Genomic DNA, 16,940 nt, shown 5'->3' on the forward strand with positions numbered 1-16,940 from the left:
CTGATGGCAAAGAATTTCATATACTGAATTTATTGAATTTCATTTGTCTCTCATTTATTTTCCTGATGGTAAGAAATTTTATTTATTGAATTACTGCATTTCATTTATTTTTCTTTTATGATATGAATTTCTCCTCTACCCTTAAAACAAATTTGAAGAATTATTTGACAAATCAAAATAATTTAAGTGTCTTCATATTTCAACAATATATCCCCCAAATGATACAATAGTTTTAAGAAGAAAATGAGAATATTTTAGATCACATAGACACATCAATTCTGTTATCAATAATATCAGTGACCACAATTTTTGCTGTCCATGCAGTTATCTTTTGGTTGCATAATTTATACCATGTTCACTAAATGTCATTATCATTGAAGATCTTTACTGAGTAATAGTAGGAATGATAGCTATAACTCCACTTATGACTCAAACTCACATAAACCTTAGTATCAATCAGATACTCTGTGAGTTTAAGTGTAGAAAGTTATCTTCTTTATTCTCCCCCCACCCATGTAAAATGTGAGCTCTGTATCACATATGATTCCTTAAAGCTAATGTACCAAGATCAAAAGATAGAAAGCACAAAATTTTTTGTCTACACATATTTTGTATAGAGCCTATAGCATGTATTATATATGTTCTCATCTTAGATCAGATGTCTTAGCAGAGGTTCCCCAGAAATCAGATCCTGCGACGAGAGTTTTCATGCAGGCAGTTAATTTGAGAAAGAATTCCTTTACAGTAGTGAAGGACTTGAGAGGGTGAAAGGAAGATGAAAGGAGTCAACATGGTAAGGTGTTACTAGGTGATCACCACTATGTTTGAATAGGTGCTCTGTCTTTCTGGGATCCTCAAGGAAGGAGGATATGGAACACATCCCACATCTGCCTATAAGGAAAAAAAAGGTTGTTGTGTAGTGATGTAAAGAACTACATCATCTCTGAGTTGAAAATCATCCCTTGGGTAATAATTACCCCATACTTTGAGGTTGGATATGTGTGACTACTAACTGGGCTCCTGTTGATATCCCACTCTGTGTATCAGGAAAGACCCAGGGCAGAAAACAAGAGGAAGCACTACATGAATGAGGTAAGACTCTTATTCTGCAAAACAGGTTGAAGTTTGTACAGAAGAGTTACTGTAGCCATGACTATGGCTCAGATGACACCTACAAAATCTGAAGCTATAGATATCCAATAGAATCTATTCCATTTTCCAAGTGTTTGAACTGTTCATAACTATTAAATTCATTCAGTTATAATGTCTTCAATGCAGCAATGCCCCAAATGGGTTCCTTAAAATACATAAATAATAAGATTTGTAACTCCCCTCCAATTTTATGTTCAAGTCGATATGAGAAATAATTAAACAAAGTGGAGTAAATTTCTTTACTCAGCATTTTTTGAATAATGTGTTGATTAGCTTGTGAATCATTAAGTTTTAAAATGATCTACTTCTTTGAATTTTATTTTATTAAGGGGGGAAGCATTTCTTCATGGAGCACTTCAAAAGACATAAGTGCTATAAAATAAAGATTTTTTTAAAGTAATAGGTAATATGTGTTGAGCTTGTATTGGTGCAGGGCACGGTTCCAAGAACTTTAAGTGCATTAATGTACTTAACCTTCACAGTTTTATAAGACAGGGAATATTATTTTCTTCTTCTCACAAAAGTAGAAATTGAAACACAAAGAGCACTAGGACATTTGCCTTAGAGCTTTTAAAGATCATTCAAGACAGAATCCCTTGAGACACATATAGGTTTGAAGATAGATTAAAATATTAATTTTCCAATTATGTCCAAAGTTCTGGGTATCTAGAAGTTCTAATAATTCATATTTGTAGTTAATTTTCAAATGTGTTTTATATATCACAACTTTTAAATATATTTTTCAATACATCAATAAATATCCCATTAGATATCCATGAGAATCACTCACTTTTTCTCTCTCTGGCAGTATTTTTGTCTCTCTGAAAACATCTTATTTCAAATCCTAGGGATGACTTCTTTAATAATATTTATTTTGAAAAAATACGTTTTATTTTCATAGTTAATTTTTTTAGTTACTTTATGAGTTTCAATGTAGTTATATTAGTAAGTTAAGTCAGGGTTGAGCGAACTCAAGAAATTCTCAGGGTATAATACTTTTAGGGAAATAATGCTATTTTGGAAATTTCAATTAAGCAAATTCTCCACTCCAAGACAAGATTGAATAAATGTTTACTGAGGCTGAATTGAAAAATCTCAACCTAAATTAACGTCAGTTTAGACTTTTTGTCTCGGTAAAATGCCATTATATGTCACTTCCCTCCAAGTTTTATTGTCTGGCTTCTGTTATTGTGTTTCTAAAATAATCTCCTTCATCTTTATGTCTTTACCAGCAATGTCTGCAGATGATTGTGCATAAAATAGCTAAATAAATATTTCATAAATGGAGGATGAATTAATGAAACTTCAAATGTTTATGTCTTGTTATAATATATATTCCAAATTCTATCCACCCAATCAATTCTTCATATATACACGAAACATTTATTTAGCACCCTCCTCTAGATACTGTGTTCTGGAATTAAATGCCTAATTCCAATTCCCTCTTCTGAAAAATGGAAATATTGATATCTTCATCACCATGTATTGTAAAGAATGGGGGAGACAATTTATATATAGAATATCAGTAACAATAAGAACTAAATAAATATGAGTTATAGTTTCCAAAACCCAGAGGTAAGAAAATGACAATCTGCAGATAAAATCAGGCTCATCTGTTTTGATAAATAACATTTTATTGGAACACAGTCATGATTACTTGTTATATATTGCCTGTGGCTTTAATATAAGGACAGTAGAGCGGAGTAGTTACAACAGAGATCATGTGGCTCAAAAAGCCAGTAATGTTTACTATCTGGTCCTTTACAGAAGAAGTTTGCCAACTCTGGGATGCCTGGGCGGCTCAGTAATTAGAGTGTCTAGCTCTTAATTTTGGCTCAGGTCATGATCTTACTGTTCATGAGATTGAGCTCTATTCTGGGCTTTGTGTTTACAGCGTGGAGCCTGCTTAGGATTCTCTCTCACCCTCTTTCTCTCTGCCTCTCCCCTGCTTACACACACTCTTTCTCTCACTCAAAATAAATAAACATTGGAGGGAAACAAAGAAGTTTGCCAACTTGTCTTTTCCAAATTTCCCAGATCTTAATACTTGTTACGTATAGAACAACTTATCATATAAAGAGATTGCCATTCCTCCCTTTTTGGATTTTGATTAAAGAAATTTGGAGGTAAGCCAAGAATTCTATGCTCAATGAGATTCCCAAATAATTCTTATGAAGAAACAATTAAGAAGTAAATTTGGGAAACTTCCCTAAGGAATAACTGTCTAGAGATAGAATTCAAAGTTCTGTAGCATCTTAGCAGAGGAGAAATTGTTCAAGGAAAAAAGACAGATCTCTTAATCTGGAACTAAGGTAACCCTGAAAAGAACAAGAAATGACCAAAATTACTAAAATGCACATTCTAATTCCTGGGCTGAAATTTCTGAGGACAAGATTTAACACTGGGTATGGATTATCTCAGTACTAGACCAGTTAAAATTACAAAGAGACAACTTAAATAACAGAACACAGATCACTGAGGAGACTAGAAGACCTACATTAAGAGGGAACAAAGAATGAGCCAAACTGTGACAGAGTTGTAAGCATTTTAAATTCAATGAGAAGGCTTTCAGAAGGGTCCAAGTGTTAGTAACAAGGCAGGAGAGTAAGAAAGAAAAGACCTAAGTAGGATATACCTCTAAATGTGTAATCTTGCCCAGTTATGTCATATATTCACCGCCAAAGGTGGTGCCATTTCCTTTATTAATCTTTCTGAGATTAAAATCCATCCAAGTGGTGATAGTCTTGAAGACACTCATTTTGAGGGGCAATGAAAAGAAGGCTCAAGTCCACCATTTTATTTATTAAAAAAATTTTTTTTAATGTTTATTCATTTTTGAGAGAGAGAGAGACAGAGCATGAGTGGGAAAAAGACAGAGAAAGAGGGAAAGAGAGAGAATCCCAAGCAGCCTCCATGCTTGTCAGCACAGAGCCCGATGTGGGTCTCGAACCCTCAAACAAAGAGATCATGGCCAAAGTCACTTAACCGACTGAGCCACCCACCTGCCCCCACATTTTTATCTCTAACTGGGGACATAGAGAAGGGCATCCCAGATCATAAGATCTACCTGCTCTCCATTTAGGAAGAAGTAAGTAAGAAATTGGGCCTAGTTGACTAGAGATTGTTTTGGCAATGAAGCCAAGCCATGGATGCTGCTTGGGACATTAGTCGTTCTACCCCAGACAAGACCCAGAAGACCTTTCTAGGAAGATGTTTGAGAATTTTAACTTTCCAGTAACTCTAGGAACCATATGGAGTAGAAGAAAGCCTATTCATACTAACTCCTACCTTTGGACCACTGAGCACATGCTCTGCCTTGATCTTGCAGCTCTTCCTTAGATGTGTGGGAATGTAATCATTGGTGGGAGCCTTCACTCAAGACTTTAATGTACTCACAACCAGCTATAGAAAGGCCTCACATACCTTTCTCACACTTCTACTTCTTCTGTATCTTTCCTTGGACCCATCAAGTCTACCTCAGTAAACTTTAAATTATATAAAGCTTAATTTAATCTGGAAGAAATAAATTTGTCTCCTCAGATGCTAACCACAAGCAGGATGGAATCTGTATGAAAACCTGTGAAATTTTATCTTTAATCAGGAAAGAATTTTCCTGGCAATGAATTTAATTCACTCACTCAACCCCACCCTCCTTCATAAGCAACGCCTAATCATCAAGTGGGTTTCTTTATTTACTGCCATTTAAAAATGTAACATCTACCAAAGATCTGCTTTCAATTTTTAAAGGGACCATGCCCTTTCTTTTTAAATATTTATTTAAAGCCATTTAAATAAATTTATTTCAAGCCATTTATTTCAAGCCATTTAAATAAGATGGCATGGAAAATGACTTTAAATAGAAATGTACAGTGGTTTCATCACTCAAGCAAGACACCCATACAGTCTTAATACATGTATGTTTATCCTTAGAGATCCTCAAATACAATGGAAACAACTTCATATAAATTTTTAAATGTAAATATTTATTTCCTTATAATCCCTGACATGTATCTTTTGACCCACAGACATATAAGCAACTTGTATACATATAATATATATGTACACACACACAAATATATAGTGCACACATAAGCCAACTTGTATATCAGATATCCATGTATTTTTCCCTTTTCTACTTTCAGCCATGGATGCTCAGAGAAGCTCAGAACCAGGGGACGTTATCAGTGGCTCAATGTGGTAATTTTAACACATGTTCATAGAACTTTAGACAGTCTTCTTACCAGAGCATGCTGTGCTTTTGTGATTGTTTGATTCAGTAACATGCTATGTGACTTCAATGGTCTTATCATAAAAGGAGATACAGCTTCTTCCTAGCTCTCTTGGGACACTCACTTACAGGAAAGCCTGCTATCACGTAAGCAGTCAAACTGACCTGAACCTACCATGTTGCAAGGAAGCCCAAAGTCACTACTTGAAAGACCATGTGAAGAGACAGAGAGATGCATGGTAAGCTCCTGACTGATACCAGGCCTTGCTCAAGTTCCACTCACCATCTCATCTTTTTCCACTTGTTTAATAGACCTCAATCCAGCCAAGTTCTGTCCAAATTCTTGACCTATAGACACTGTGAAGGATCATAAACTGATTTTGTTTTAAGGCATGAAGTTCTGGGATAATTTATTTCACAACAGTAGATAACTGAGGCTATCAGGTGAACTTGTACCCCTCACTATCTTTAGCTGTATGAGACACTTTGAGTCCAGGGATGCTGCTGTTTCCTTTGGTCCATGGTGCACTGGCCATTACCAGTAATGAATCTTTTTAAGGTGGGAATAGTTAGAGTGATGCAAAAGATTGACAATGCCTCTCCCAGAATTCCTCTATGTCCAAAATTTTTACTGGCTCTATTCCTAGATCTTCAGATAAACTCTAGAGACAGAGCTAAATTAAGTTGTCTGGCTACTATAGCAAAACACACAAACAAAAAGGTGTTGATTTATAATTGTGTTAAACCAGATCCTGTTGAACTGACCCAATTCACTCAGGCTTTTGGTGGGTTTGTGTTCAAATTCTGGCTCAGTTATTTCTAACTTATTTGACCATGAACACACTTCTTTCTAAAAGGGTAATTTCATCCAACTTCTCAGAATAAAGTTTTAAGAACCAGAAGCAAGTGCCCAAACTTGAGCTTTAGGACAGAGTCATAAGTGTGATGAGTATAGGCTGGAAGTTGGATTGAGATATTTTATAGGACGGGGGATAAGGGAGAAAGGAAAGCTGATGGGTAATTTACATGAAACAGTTTGACAGCAGTTAACATCATTGTGCATCTATTTTCTTGAATTATTGTCTATTGTATCGGAATGGTTTGCAATAAAAATATTTAGTAAATATTTATATTGTTTATTTTAATAGTTATAGTTTTATAAGTTAGGGTAGATTATGGATGCCATCCATATCTGAAAAAACCAAATTAGTTGGTTCTCAATACTATATTTGTGTGTCATCTTCGCGCAGGGACCATGCTAATCTTCTCTGAATCCTTCCAATTTTAGTATATGTGCTGCCTAAGCAAGCACTGGTTCTCAATACTAGAAATCTGGTTCCAATGAGCTATTTGTGTGTTGAATCATGAAATCATTGTAAATTACTATTTAACCAGTGTTTATAAAGTTTAGCATCAGCACCACCTGGAGTAACTTGTCCAAAATTGAGACTCCTGGACCCTGCCACAGATGAATGAAGTCTGAATCTCTAGGAAGAGAGATCTACATTTTCAGAAGCTCTCTGAATACCTGTGAGAAACACTGTTGGAAAAGTATTATGGAAGCCAAAGTGATGAGCCCTTTCCAGTTAAAAGAATTTCTCATCTCAGTTTCATCTCATGTCCTCACTGGTGCTTGTAATTTTATCTTTATGTCTCTGTGGTACACTTCTTTTTGTTCAATCCCCTCCCTCCTTAAATCTCGAACTCCTCTTTCTTCTTATCTCCATTGTATGTACCCCAGCCTTTCCTCTTACTTTATGGAGAAGATAGAAGTCATTGAAATCTACTATCTTTGTATTCCCATTTTAATGTATTCTCATTCTGGCTGAGAATTGGATGTGTTTCCTTCATCTGACTCTGCAACATGTTAGTGGTTGAGGTCAATTATTTTGACCTGTTTTCTCTCCTGTTTTCATTTTTCCTTGATGTATAATGTGGAATGTGGAATCTGTATAATGTGGAATCTACCATGGATCCCATAGCCAAATTCAGAATTATTTACCTTGTCATAAGAGCACTTACCATATTATATCTTATCTGCCTAACGGTATCTTCTTGGTAAGAGCAGATATAAGGTCTTCACCCAAGTAGCCCCACTACCTAGAAAAATGAACACTTACCCATAGTAGATGGTCTGTCCAGCTCTAACATTTTATAAATTTTGACTAGCTAGCAGATATCTGAATTGTAGACGTCCCTAAACTTCTGATGAGAAACTTTCTGTGGTATTATATGGACCTCGGTTAGAGGCATAGCTTTACCACTGCTAAGCTATAAGACCTTGGGAAAGATGCTTAAATAGTCTGATCCTCAATTCCTTCATCTTTAAAATACATCTTATAGATAGTCCTGACTATCCATAAGGCAAGATAAGAAGACATATATGAAATACCTAGGGCAATGTCTAACAAATGATTGTCACATATCATTGAAACTAAGATAACCATGAATTAAATGACACACACTAAATTATAACACAGTGTGTTTTTAATCACTTAGAATTTATTGTATAATCATTGTAATGGTTAATTTTATGTGTCAACCTGACTAGACTGTAGGTTGTCCAGATATTAGGTGTATATGCTTAGCCACAGAGCCAATAGGGCAAAGCTACCATCTGCGGGATTCTGACTTTAAGTCAGTGCCAGGTGAAACAATAAAGGAATATGAAGTTGGATGAGGCCATATTTATTGATATGGGCTTACTAAGCAGAGATTTTGCACTTAATGTTGCACTAGAGAAAGTTAGAACAGACTCTTAATGGTTTGGTCGGTTGGCTGAAACATGGATCAAGAAGGCCCACAGAGAGCAAACTGGAAATGCCAGATCACCTAGATTCAATGTAGAGGAAGAGATTCAGTGTTTTGTTTTGTTTTGTTTTGTTTTGTTTTGTTTTGTTTTCACAAAATATTCTTTTTAATGTCATACAACTCTTCTTAGAAGATTTTACCATTTTATCCATGCTGGTTAGTTCAAGTTGCTGGCACTCGTTGTATATATTTTCATGCTGGTTCTTTTGTAATATTTCTAAACATATTGTCAGGTAGAACAAGTATGCCATGTGCACCATCTGACTGATGATAATTGTAAGACAACATTGAAAAACACATTCTGACATCAGAGATGTTAAAATGTGAAAAAAGTATGCATCTTAGAATTGATGAAATTTTCAGTGTTCAATAAATATATACTATCATTGAATTAATGATGATGGTGATGATGGTAATAAAGATGATGAATGTTAGCTAGTATATGTGTCCTTGTGCCTGATAAAGTATTTATGTATCTGGGAATGTATGCCTGATAGTTGGCGAACTTATGGAGGGGCTTAAAAACCTATGCAAAATGGACATGGAAACCAATGGTCTCATGCGTCACCTGATAAAACTTTTAATTCCACACCTGAGAGTGAACCACCTTCCTGGATGTTAACAGTGCACTAACGCTTACTGTTTGATGCCGTGCAAGGCAAGCATTTCAGTCCTGGCATGAACACTGAGAGCCTGAGCTTACTATCACAGTTTTTCAGTCGCTTGTGGCAAAATTCTCATGGGTAAAATTCTTCAGGGAAAAAAATAAGTTTTCTAATTTTTGGAATTACAGTATTTCTGGGTTCCTTTCTTCTGAATATGTTCTTTCACATTGTGTATTTGCCTGTTCTTTCTTTATATTCCCTACATTGAAAAAAAAAGGGGTAAATAAGTAAATTCTACTCTAAAATAAAAGCGAACTGAAATGGAGTGCCCAGACCATCAAGATGAAAGCCATTTAGACCTATTCACTTTTCAGCAGCTGGTTAGCATTCCTGTACAAATATGTTGTATTTATTTTGAAGCTTGTTCAGTTAATATCATTGTTCTTCTATTTCCTACATATGAAGTACTTGTGCCAGTGAAGCTGAATCATGTATTTTCCAGATGGCAAATCTTCCTGAAGAAAGTATTGCGGTGGCAGACCTGGCCAGCAGACTCTACCAACTCTTCCTTGTGCAGCTCCACTGGGAATAAATTAGATTAGGCATGGCCTTCAGGAATGCAGTCAAGGTCAAATTTCTCCTCTAATTCTGCAAAAACAACAGTTCCGAAAAGGAGTACCCTGTGTAAATTCTGAGTTACTTTTCATTGGAAGCTTTCAAATCATCTAGAGAATTTGATGTGGTTTATAGCAATCCCGAAGCGAGCTCTAATTTTTATTTTATTTCAAAATCTCTAGCAGGTTCCTAAGTTGTTTTATTGGAAGTACATCATCTTTTTTTTCTTATTTTAAGTTTATGTATTTATTTTGAGAGAGAAAGAGAGACAGAGAGAGAGAGAAAGACCACACAAGTGGGGGAGGGGAAGAGAGAAGGAGAGACAGACAGAATCCCAAGCAGGCTCACTGTGCCATCACTGCACAGCCAGATTTGGGGCTCACACTGAGGAACTCATGAGATCATGACTTGAGCCTAGAACAAGATTCAGAGGCTTAAGTGACTACATCACCCAGGTGCCCCTGGAAGTACATCATCTTAATGTATGTCTTAACCATTATTCCTGGCTTGGGATCGTTTCCCTTTCTTTGTTTCCTTGCTATACATGTAGCCACATAGCCAGAATGAACAGGGTCTTTCTTTATTATTTGCTAGTGCAGAAATCAGGTTATGAATGTTTTATAATGTAGTTGGAACTTCTTGAATCATCACAAGAATTCAAAAATAAAAAGATTTAATTCCCCTCCTTAGATTGCCTATAATATTCACATCTGATTATTTAAAATTATTTTGTTCTGAGGCGCCTGGGTGGCTCAGTCAGTTAGGCATCTGACTTCGGCTCAGGTCATGATCTCGCAGTTCATGAGTTAGAGCCCTGTATCGGGCTCTGTGCTGACAGCTCAGAGCCTGGAGCCTGCTTCAGATTCTGTCTCCCTCTCTCTCTGCCCCTTCCCTAGTCACGCTCTCTCAATCTCTCTCTCTTTCAAAAATAAATAAACATTAAAATTTTTTTTAAAAAAAGAAAAGAAAATTATTTTGTTCTATGAGGAAAAGAAACCAGCACAAGGAGCCAAAGCCATAGTTCTGAATAATTCCTGGCAGGTAGGCAGCTCCATTTCATGAATATGTTATATCCCAAAGGAGAATTGCAGGCCCGCTGCTTCATTAATTCATAGATTCATCGTTCATGGATTCATTCATTCATGAATTTATTCATAGATCTATAGAATTGTGAATTTATTCTTTCATTCATTCATTTTGGGAGGAGAATTTACTTTGGTATGTCCTGAGGATGCAAAGACAAACATACTAGTTTTTGGTTCTAATGGATTTACCCTCTAATAGAGAAAGAAAGATATGAAAAAAAGGAAGAGCAATGAAATATTTTATATACTACAAAAGGACAAACAGGATATCTAAGGGTGTGATGAAGAGAATAGCCAGTTCTTCCTGGGGTAGTCATAAAAAAACTGAAAAATGAGTTTCTGACTTAAAAAGTGAGTCGATGTTTCCCAATCACCTAGTCTAGGAAATCCATCCCAAACTGGATTGAGGGTTCTGGTGGGAGTGAGGGTGGGGAGTGGAGGATTTGAGCAGATGCCCAAATGTATACTTCCTTACATGTTCCCAGAACTACAAACAATTTATCTGATTAATGATAAAGAATGCAGGTTTATCCTAAAACAAAGGTAGATGATGAAGTATCTTATATGCCTTTCTAAGGCATTTCCGTTGGGAAGTCTAAAGGGTTTGTTGTTTGGAATTTATAATACACACACAGCAATGGTTAGGTTCCCAGTCTCCTCAACAAAGGGCTATTTTTGTTAACCACTAAAACAGCTGAAATACAGTGAGAACAACACTTAATTCCTAAGAGCAGGGAATAAGTAATTTAGGAGTAAGAAAAGGAAAATTTTAACTTCACTATCCTTTTCAACTACCTTGCAATTTATTTTCTTTGCAAATTCCTTGGGCATCATAGGCACCCTACGTTCCTGTATCCCTATTCCTTCTTAAATCTTGACAATAGGACTTCTGATTCCATCATTCCTTTCCTCAGCTCAGGACAGACCCTTTTCAAATGTCTCATAGATGCCCTTTCACCTTCTTTTTTTACAGAGCCAAAGTACAGTCCATTCTGGTACTCCATGGATCCTTGCTGAAAGAAACCCTACATAACACCCCTCCACTTGTGCTCCAGAATTACTTTCTGTATAAACTCCCATTCCCTGAGTGCAATCTGCTTTTAATTCCTAGCAAAAAATCAATCTGATTTCTCTAATTTCTCTAACACATTCTACATGACCCAAAAGTATTTGTTTTTATAACTCAAATAAATTGGTGGAATTTGAAGCAATTATATTAACTTAAGGGAATATATTCAGACTCTAGGATAAAACACATTTATGAAATGGCAAGCTGGCACCATTTAGGCCCGCTGGTTGTGACCTGGAGACTGCCAGTATAAGTTCCTTAAGATTGTTGCCACTTTTCAAAGCTTTTCTTTAGCATTTAGAACTTTCAAATTCTCCAGGTGCCTGGGTGGCTCAGTTGGTTGAAGGTCCAACTCTTGATTTTAGCTCATGTCATGATCCCACTGAGCGTGGAGTCTGCCTGAGATTCTGTCTCTTTCCCCCTCTGCCCTATTCCCTCTTTTGCCCTCTCTAAAATACAAAAAATAAAAAACCAAAACCAAAAAAAAACCTTCAAATTCTCTAAAAGTTTGAAAGGTTTCCACAAAATCACGTATGGCAGCAACAGTAGGAGCTGAAAAGCAGTGGGGAAGGACAGGAAAAGGAAAGACAAAGTTATAGGGGCCTTACTGTCAATAAAGATACAATTGTCTCCAAAAGAAATAACAGTGTTTGTAAACACATTTGAATATTCTGGAACATAACCTTGGAAATTATCATGGTCCATTGAAAATACAGGAAATTGTGCATTAATCCATGCATTCATTTTTGTGTTTAACATTTTTCCTGCTTAGGTTTTAAGTGTTCATTTCCTACATAGTGGTATAAACCTTAAGATTCAAATAAAGATTTTCATCAAGTTTTGAAAAGTAAAACTTCAGTGAGATGTCTTTTTTTTAAGCTTAATTATTATTTATTTTGAGAGAGAGAGAGAGATGAACACAAGCAGGGGAGCAGCAGAGAGACAGGGAGAGAGAATCTCAAGCAGGCCCTGCACTGTCAGCGTGGCCCAAACCCATGAACCGTGACATCATGACCTGAGCCAAAATCAAGAGTCAGACACTTAACTGAGACACCCAGGAAACCACAGTGAGATTTCTTTTAAAAAGTGATTTCTGTTTCTTGTGATTATTGCCTATTTGTGTTGTGCCATAACATTTTACATAAATTTTAAAAATCTAATTTATGTTTCTAACAGTTCCAGAAACGTCAAAGACAGCCATTTGCTCAGAGACCTAAAATATGCTTGCAAATGAGAAATTATTTACCAACTATAGTAAATATCTACTATATAGATTACTTGCCTATAACAAGTGCTCATTTCATTTGATTTCATTTTATTTTTAAGTCAGAAAGAAGTATCTTTTCAGGTCTTTCATAATCCACTTTATAATTTTGCTGTTTCCTTCCTTTTCTTTATCAGAGAGGGCTGTGTTAACTATGGTTAAAAATATGAGGTTCTAACCTGTCTCTTTCTTCCCATATCTAGGATTCTCAGACCATAAATTAAGCTATTTTTTATAATTCAGGGCTTTGCAGATTCGTATATAATATATGAATGCAGTGAACTTCACACACTTATGATGTTGGTGTAATTAAGTAAACCAGACATAAAGTGGGAAATCTCTTTATGAAATAATATCCTTTGGAACTGCAGTAGACCCTTTATCTTTGTGAAGTGGAAATAATTCTTCATGGATTCTGATGAGTCTGAGTAAGTCTCAGTGAACTTTTTAATCTCTTGATGTCTGCTTAGAGAGCAGCATGTTCCTACAATCTAGTCCCCAAGTGGAGCTTCTCATTCTAAATAACCCACAGGTGGAGTGTTAGGAGGGACAGAATGCCCTGTACTAAGAAAGTCACTTCTTCTCACCTTTCAACTAGCCAAGTCAATCCCATCATGTACACTTATGTTTTTTCCAGAGTCTGAATTAAGGGATCTTGGTTTCTTGGCAATTTCTTGGGTAGATCTAGTCAGTCTGTTCTTGACGGAATAGAAACAACTCAGCCTTCGGAGCTGAGGAGCCTGGGTTTGAAAACAGACTCTGACATTTACTAGAATATTATATAACTTCAACTTAGCTTTGATAACATCATCTATAAAATACGAATGAACACAATGTCTGTCTCATGGCATTGCCATGAGCAAAGTGCTGAGCACCATGCTTGGCTGACAATAGAGATTCGGTAAATTAGTATCATCAGTGGCGGCAGAGTGGCAGCAGTAGCAGGGGGTAGTCATAATAGTACATAGCAGTGGTGGTAGTAGTGGTAAAGGGTAGTAATAGTAGTAGGGGTATTGGCTACTACCAGCAGTAGTAGTAGTGTGGGTTGCAGAGGAGATAAAACATGGTGGGCTACTTTCTTGTGTTGGGATACGGTAGACGTCTTCTAGACAGACAAGACTACCTACAAAGAGGGGAATCAGAAATCTTTGCGGTTATTATGGGTTCATGTCTTGGGGAGATGAGATTGAACAAATATCGGACTTGTCAGAGATTTGAGAAGGAAATGCGGAAAAATAACTGGTTTATGAAAATGAGAGTGGTTAGTTAGAAAAGTCAGCTGAGCAGAATGGACAGCACACTCTAAGCGGGACACTTAGCTGGAGTTATCTTAAATCGTGGACCTCAGCCATGAGTCCTTAGTGTTGGTAAATTTGATCTCCTAGGAGTCATGCCTGCCCTGATAGCATTTTGACCTCCTTTAGAGAAGCGAATAAAGGGACACAGTAGGCTTTCCTCAAGAAGTAGTGAGGGTTCAATGAATACTTCAGGTAAGACAAAATGAGGAATTCTTTTTATCTTTTTATTAAAAAATTTTAACGTTTATTTATTTTTGAGAGAGGGAGAGTGACAGAGTGCGAGCAGGGGGAGGGCAGAAAAAGAGGGAGACACAGAATCCGAAGAAGTCTCCAGGCTCTTGAGCTGTCAGCACAGAGCTGGATGCAGGACTCAAACTCACGAACTGTGAGATCATGACCTGAGTCGAAGTCGGACGCTTAACCAACTGAACCACCCAGATGTCCCAACAAAATGAGGAAATCTTAAGTACTGAACTAGCCCTGATTGACACTGAGATCTCCATACTTCCCTCCTTTAAAAATGTACGTACCTCTCTCCTTTAAAAAATCCATTAGAGAAAAGTGCCTGATCTAGCTACTCTATCCTTTGCTCATTAATAAAGATAGAAAATTAGAAAACTCAACTGAATATACTTGAGTTTAATGGCACTGATAAAGACATGCCTATATAGAATGTATTCTGTTAACCAGACTGAAATAGTTGTCCAAGATTCCAAGGAGTTTGGTTGGAAAACTCAGAAAGACTTGATTATTGGTTAGTGTAATTTATTGCAAATAAGTATCTTTCTCTAGATACAACCTCTCACTTACTCTTTTTTCTTATTACACAATTATCTGTTTGGGTGTGCCTAGGTGGCTCAGTAGGTTAAGCGTCCAACTTGGGTTCAGATCATGATCTCATGGTTAGTGGGTTCAAGCCCTGCATTGGGCCCCGGGTTGACAGCTCAGAGCCTGCAGCCTGCTTCAGATTCTGTGTCTCTCTCTCTGTCCGTCCCCTGCTTGCACTCTGTCTATGTCTCTCTCAAAAATAAGTAAATACTAAAGTTTTTTTTTAAAAAAACCAACATTATCTATCTGAACAATATCAAATAGTCAATTAAATTGGAAGCTATGCATTTTAAATATATGTGCATATAGTATTGTAGAATACAATTCAAGCTTTTTTTTGTTTGCTTTTTGTTATCATTCTCTTTTTTCTAATTTGAAAAAAACCACAGAAGATATAATTTTGTGAAATTTGTAGTCCTTACTCTTTAAGTTACCCCATCCCATATATGTTTTCATAAATCTTCCTTGTATCCTGACTCTGTCCACGAACTCATATAAACACTCATACTCACATACACAGGAACCCTTCTTCATTTATATGTCTTCGTCTCTTCCTCTATGTCTGGTGTCCTCATTCTCCATTTCTTCTTAGGTCCTCATGTGTTGAAATTATATCCATGTTCTCACTCTGTTTATAAATCCACTTTAATCTGATTTTGGCTGTACTATTTCTCTGTATCTACTTATACTGAGGCCACCATAGATCATTTATTCCACGCATTGATGATAACTGCTATGAGGAAGGTATGATGGATGTAAAAATAAATTATATTGTTTTTGACCTCTGTGAATTTGTAGTGCAGTAAGTAAAATTGCTTTCTCCCAGGTTATCACTGACCTCTCTTCCACCACCCATGCCTGAGTTCTGTCCTTGACTTTCAAATTCTTATCCATTCAATAGACATATGTTGAGGATCCACTATAATCTTAATTTTGTTAAGCAATAGATGGATGGTATCTGTGTCTGTCTACAGTTAATCTTGCTCTTACTCATACTCTTGTTCTGAGTCTAGGCTGGGTTCCTATTTGCTGTTCCCTTATCCTCTATGTTTTTTCTGAGCAGATGGTCCAGAACATGATGGGGCTGCTTGGTACTTCGTTTATGATTTCTGAGAAACATGTTTTTCACATGCCAAGAACACTAGAGCTTCTGTTGACAAGTAAACAAATGTTGTACAACAGATTAAAAAGCAGGTGGGAGGGTTTGTCATTCTCTGTATTAGCTTCAGAGAACAAACACCCCCAAACTCAAGCAGAAGTTTTTTTGTTATAAAAAAAATGTATCTAGTCCCACATGCTATCGATTTGGATGCATTGTAACAGAGGGTATGGATGAAATAAAAGTCATTGCTGGGTTCGTAAAATAATTTAAAGTAAATTGGATGTGCTACCCGAAGCAACTTACACATCTAATGCATTTCCTATCAAAACACCAATGGCATTTTTCACGGAACTACAACAAATAATCCCAAAATTGTATGGAACCACAACAGACCCCAAATAGCCAAAGCAATCTTGAGAAAGAAGAACAAAGCTGAAGGTATCATGCTTCCCGATTTCAAACTATACTACAAAACGATAGCAACCAAAGCAGTCTGGTTCTGGCACAAAACAAACACAATGACCATTGGAGCAGACTAGAGAGCCCAGAGATAAACCCTTACTTATAAAGCCATTTACAGGCATTCTTGTTTTACCGTTCTTTACTGCACTTCACAGATGTGTTTTTTACAGCTGGAAGGTTTGTGGCAACCTTGAATCTATGAAGTCTATGAGTGCCATTTTTCCAACAGCATTTGCTCACTTGATGTCTCTGGGTCACATTTTGGTACTTCTCATAATATTTCACACTTTTTCATTATTATATTTGTTATGGTGATCTGTAATCAGTGATCTTAATGTTAATACCGTAACTGTTTGGGGGTGCCACAAACTGTGCCCTTTAAGAGGGCAACCTTAATAAATGCTGTGTGTGTTCTGACTGC

At 36.5% G+C, this 16,940-nt stretch overlaps 1 non-coding gene across 1 annotated transcript; it reads right to left on the reverse strand.

Annotated features, from left to right (window-relative positions):
• Nucleotides 1-6,584: 6,584 nt before the first annotated feature.
• LOC112862957 (U6 spliceosomal RNA) lies at nucleotides 6,585-6,692 on the reverse strand. The gene has a single exon (XR_003223817.1). It is a non-coding gene; the product is annotated as a U6 spliceosomal RNA (small nuclear RNA).
• Between the last annotated feature and the right edge of the window lie 10,248 nt (nucleotides 6,693-16,940).

Source organism: Puma concolor, chromosome B2 (assembly GCF_028749965.1).
Source record: "Puma concolor isolate L17-30 chromosome B2, mPumCon1.1.hap2, whole genome shotgun sequence".
In the NCBI taxonomy this organism is placed as follows: Eukaryota; Metazoa; Chordata; class Mammalia; order Carnivora; family Felidae; genus Puma; species Puma concolor.